Here is a 5,803-nt window from a genome sequence, read left to right as displayed (position 1 = left end):
TTATAATGTTTTCCTACAAATGTGTTACCTTGGTCTGGAATCTATCTCTGGGCATCCTCGCTGCTTCCAATTCTACTACTAACCTATATACTTTCAGCCAATTCCTTGTATGAATTTCTGATAAAGATCTACTTACACTTTTAGTGCCAGGCCCCAGTTTTACAGATAATTTCCATCCTTGAGTTAGATGCCCATCTTTGACTCAATCAATCATGGATGAATGATGGAACACAGGTCTTGTGACATTAGCCATAGTAATTCAGTCCTTCTCTGCCATTTGGCAGGGATATAGGTGGCCATTTCCCCTATAATGGCCAATGCATAGCCAGCAACAGGAAGCACAGAATCATTCAAAATGGTTTTGAAATACTTGTGAATGTGACCTCTTGAATGGTACTTTACTCAGTTGTAATTAAGAAAATGATAATGTCCTGGAGGTCTTGTAAGGATTATGTACATAAGTGAGTAGCACGATATTTCCAATTTTTAATCAAAGACATTTTGAATAGTCACAGTAATAGTATTAGTAGTCATAACATTTGTGTAATTTTAGTAGTAATAACAACTGTGTTCGCTTTGGCAGCACATATACTAAAATTGGATCGATACAGAGAAGATTAGCAAGGCCCCAGCACAAGGATGTCATGCAAATTCATGAAGCCTTCCATATTTTTATCCACTTTCTTCTCAGCAGCACATGGATCCTTCTCTAAAATAGACCATGTACTATGCCACAAAGCAACTCTTAGCAAATACAAAGAAAATAGAGATACCACCCTGCATTCTATCAGATCATAATGGAATGAAATTAGAAATCAATGATAAAATAAAAAATAGAAGCTACTCCAGCACCTGGAGATGAAATAATATGCTGCTGAATGAACAATGGGTTGCAAAAGACATCAAAGAGAAGATTAAAAATGCTTAGAGGTAAATGAGAACACTGCTAAAACATTTCAAAGTCTCTGGGACACTGTGAAGGCAGTACTAAGAGGAAAGTTCATTGCATGGAGTTCATTCCTTAAAAGAAGGAAAGGTCAACAAATAAATGACCTAAAATTTCATCTCAAAGCCCTAGAAAAAGAAGAAAAAAATCAACACCAAAAAACAGTAGAAGACAGGAAATAATGAAAATCAGAGCTGAAATCAATGAAATTGAAACAAAAGAAACAATTGAAAAAATTGACAAAACAAAAAGTTAGTTCTTTGAAAAAATAAATAAAATTGATAAACCCTTAGCCATGCTAAAGAAGGAAAGGAGAGAGAAAACTGAAATTACTAACATCTTTGATGAAAAAGGAAATATCATGATGGGCACTACAGAAATACAAAGAATAATTAGAAATTATTTTGAAAATTTGTACTCCAATAAAATAGAAAATATCAAAGACATCAACAAATTTCTAGAGTCATATTATTTACCCAAACTGAATCAGGATGATACACAGAAGTTGAACAGATCAGTTTCAAGCAATGAAATAGAAGCCTACCAACCAAGAAAAGCCCAGGACCAGATGGATACACAGCTGAGTTCTACCAAACCTTCACAGAAGAACTAATACCAATACTCCTCAGATTATTTCATGAAATAGAAAAAGAGGGAACACTTCCAAACTCATCCTATGAGGCCGATATGACTCTGATTCCAAAACCAGACAAAGACACATCAAAGAAAGAAAACTTTATACCAATATCTCTAAGGAACATAGATGCAAAAATTCTCAATAAAATTCTGGCAAATCGAATACAAAAACATATCAAAAAGATAGTGCACCACAATCAAGTGGGGTTCATCCCAAGGATGCAAGGTTGGTTCAACATATGGAAATCAATAAATGTTATTTATCACATCAATAGACTGAAAGATAAGAATCATATGATCATCTCAATAGATGCAGAAAAAGCACTTGACAAAATACAGCTCCTCTTCATGTTCAAAACACTAGAAAAACTAGTGATAATAGGAACATATCTCAACATTGTAAAAGCTATCTATGCTAAGCCCCAGGCCAACATCATGCTAAATGGAGAAAATTGAAAGAATTCCCTCTAAAAACTGGAACAAGACAGGGATGCCCTCTTTCACCACTTCTGTTTAATATAGTTCTTGAAACACTGGCCAGAGCAATTAGACAGACAAAAGAAATTAAAGGGATATGGATAGGAAAAGAAGAACTCAAACAATCACTGTTTGCCGACAATATGATTCTATACTCCATGTCAAGAGGAAACTCCAAGCCTACTGAGTAGTGACTCCTCATTCTTTCTTTTCCACCACCCCTGGCACCAACTCATCGGCCTTTGTCTAGGTGAGATTGGTCATTCAGGCTGTTTCCCACACATGTCATAATACAGCATGTGATCTTCTGTGTTTGGCTTTGTTCAATTAGCATACTATTTTCAAGTTCCTCCATTCCATACACGTATCGACACTTCCTTTTTAATGGCTGAATTGTGTGAATATAGTACATTTTATTTCTCTATCCATCAGTTAGTTGATGGACATCTGGATGCTCTCATTTCTTCACAGCTTGACTCTACCTGGTGATTCCTGCTGGGCTTAGGTATCGATCATCTACAATGCTCATCTTGTATTCTCTTAAGAATAGTGTCCCTGGAATTGTGCAACCTGAGTGCTTTCTTCCTAAACAGAAACTTCCCCATGTCTTATCTTACATGCATACTGACCCTGCTTGCTATCCAGGCTCCTAAAGCCCATCTTGGAGCATAACTTCCTGTACTCAAAATCTAATATAATAATACTAATTATAATAGTTACAATTTATTAAATTGTAGGTTTGCAACAGACATTTTCCCATAAGCTTTATGTAAATGATCTTATTTAATGCTCACAAATATTTAAGATAGGTATTCTTTGTATTCTCCACATGAGGAAACTGAGTCACAGTGTACATCAGAAATTTTCCAGGGTCACGTGGCAGGAAAGTGTTGGAACAGAGTGGGAATCCTGCAGCAGCAGAGAAACCTTAAGGTAACACCTAGTGGTTCTGGCCTGCTGGTGTTCATGCCTTTCCATAATCCACTGTCTTCGAGTATTGGATGGATGTGGGACTGTTTCTAAGCAACAGAGCATGACAAAGGTGAAGTTGGGATCGGTGCAATGTTTTCTGGACAATGGCAATACTGTTTTCTAAAGCAATCATTGCCATTTTTATATCCCCAACAACAGTGAAGAAGAATTTCCTTCTCTCCATGTCACTGCCAACACTTAGCGTGGTCATTTTTAATCTCAGCCATCCAGCGTGTGACTTATCTATTAACCTTCTTAGTTTCTTTCCAAGAGCATAGGTGTTTGATTTTGATGAAGTTCAATGTATCTGCCAATTTCTGGGATTTATTTTCATAGTGAAGCTCCACCTGCTCAGATACTGTGTCCTTCTGCTTTAATGACCTTGATGTCCCCAGCTCTTAGCCTGTTTTCTCTACTGGTCTGCTAGACTCTGCCTTGCTTCCCCCCTCTGCACTGTGGCCAGAAACCATCGGCACAGAAGGTGCCAGGGCAGTAGTTGGGATCACCTTTTTTACTGGCCATCTCCCACTGTCCTTCGTTACCTCCTGACCCATGTCCAACCATCTAGTGCTTCATGTATTATTTCAGTCTTTTGATTGTGCCAAGCAAAAAGGTGAAACCCAGGTTCCTCCATCCTCATTAGAATAGAAGCTCTTAACCACAAGCTTCCTAAAAGTAGAGAATAGGTGTTTTATTATGAATGTTCTCTGCCACATGTTGTAAAAATCTTGTATATGGCAGATGCTCAAAATTAACTTTTGTTTACTAGTTGAAACTTGCTTAAAAGTGAAAACGGAAATAAATCTGTCTCAGCTTGTTTTTATATCTATAATATCTCAAAAGTAGAGTGCAATGAAATGAAAATCCAGTTTAGTTCAAAGTCCAGAGTAATTGAAGTTTAGTTAACTGAACCCTTGGAAATTCACCCTCAAGGAAAATTTTTATAGCTTCGGGGCATTTTGTTTCCTGTTCTGTAATTAATTCATAAACGTTATTTTTTTTACATATTAAAACAAATTTATATTTCAGACAAGGTTTTAGAAGTAGTGATAAAAATGTCTTATGTAAATCTGAATATTCTTTCTAATTTGCTTCTGTCATTAACTTCTGTTTCTCATTTACTAACTCTTCAGTATGAAAAATGAAAGAATTTAAATTTCTTTACTTTTTAAAATTCATGAAGATTCAACCACATTGAGTTATTTACTGAATCGAATTAGTTTATTGTCATGAGACATGTTTAAGATTCTGAAGCATATATTCTAAATCAATTTTTAAGTTTTTATTATTGGGATTAAAGGAAGAAGCCCTAACTCTGATTTTTCTTTTTGAAAACTTTTGGAAAGAAGAGGATGAATTATAGGGCAATACTTAAACTACACATTGATTTTCAGCTAAGTTTATTCAAGAAATAGCATTTATTTCAATTTTCAAAGTACCCAAATTAGTTCTACAATCTAGTAGTTTCCCCAAAGTGGTAGCTTTATTTATCATCATTAACACCATGATTATTAATACCCTTACACTCATACTGACTTGAATGTAGTGATTCTACTTAATGTTATTTTGGAAGAAATTTTTATTTATTTTGGATGAAACTGAGTAGAGCATGGGTAGGACTTATAAAATGCTAGGCTGGTATAAGAAGTTCAAAAAATGCTGATGAAATTGAATTGTACTCAGCAATAGAAGCTAGTGAATTACTTGGCACTTTCTTTTGCTTCTGCCTTAATATTTGTTTGAAAAACATTACTTTAACTCTTGCTCTGAGTCAAACATGGCACTTGATGTTTAGAGTAAACAAGTTTTTTTAAGAACTGTCTTTTCTTAGGGGAGCTCTTTAGAGCATGGATTTTGTGGGGCAGAGAGAACAAGACAGAGTTGACTCTCTCCTGACACTGAGAAGCATTCTTAAGGCTCCTCCCCTCCCCGAGAAGTATGAAGAACTGTAGATAAAATAGTTGAGCAAATAAAGGGCTGAGGCACTGAGTGATAAAGTCTTCAATGGTGGCCTGTTGAGTGGGCCTTTTGCACGGAGAGTGAGGAGACCTTGAATCTTACTAGGGATGAGGGAGGGAAGATGTCTTGAGGAAGGAGAGACAATCTACCTGTCCACTCCAGGGAGGGATAGTTGATCCTTCTATCCCTGTTCTATTCCGTCCATGGAGAATGGAACTTCCACGGAGGTGAAGGTCTCAACAGGGATGTCCTAAGGACTGATATTCCTCTCCTCTCCCTGTTTCCTTGTGCTTTCCCAGGGTAGAAGACATTTGTTTTTACTTGCGACATACCAGACATTCATTGTAGATGGAACTATTTTGCTTCAAATGCAGAGAAAGCAGGCTGCACTTGTGTCTCGCTGACTCGTGGATCGTTGCATGTGGCAATGAAGGTCCTTCTGCATCCTTCCTCTGTGTGGTAAGTGCCATTGAGCCAGGACTCAGGGATTGAGATCAAGAAATGATCAAGAAAAGTCCCCTATAAAAATGGGACTGGGACAGAGCAGGAACCTTCTGTCCTCCCGTAGACTGTTCCAGTTACAGTTGGGGCTGAGCAATAGACTTCCATGGTCCAGGGAGAAGGGAAGTGGAGGTAACAGTGGAGAACTTGGTAGTACACTTACCCAGCTGACCCAACACACATTCCACATTGAGGGTAAGAAGTAAGGGTCTCAAAGCCTTCCCTAGTTTAGTCGTTACCATTACTCCCTTATTAAATCTGATATTTTGATACTCATTCATTTATGTATGTCAAATTGATTCCTGCCCTAAT

At 37.1% G+C, this 5,803-nt stretch overlaps 1 non-coding gene across 1 annotated transcript; it reads left to right on the top strand.

Annotated features, from left to right (window-relative positions):
• Positions 1-567: 567 nt before the first annotated feature.
• Positions 568-674, top strand: LOC120885126 (U6 spliceosomal RNA). The gene has a single exon (XR_005727640.1). It is a non-coding gene; the product is annotated as a U6 spliceosomal RNA (small nuclear RNA).
• The last annotated feature ends 5,129 nt before the right edge of the window (positions 675-5,803 follow it).

Source organism: Ictidomys tridecemlineatus, chromosome 12, assembly GCF_052094955.1.
Source record: "Ictidomys tridecemlineatus isolate mIctTri1 chromosome 12, mIctTri1.hap1, whole genome shotgun sequence".
Taxonomy (NCBI): domain Eukaryota; kingdom Metazoa; phylum Chordata; class Mammalia; order Rodentia; family Sciuridae; genus Ictidomys; species Ictidomys tridecemlineatus.
This window is presented reverse-complemented; position numbering and strand designations above follow the sequence as displayed.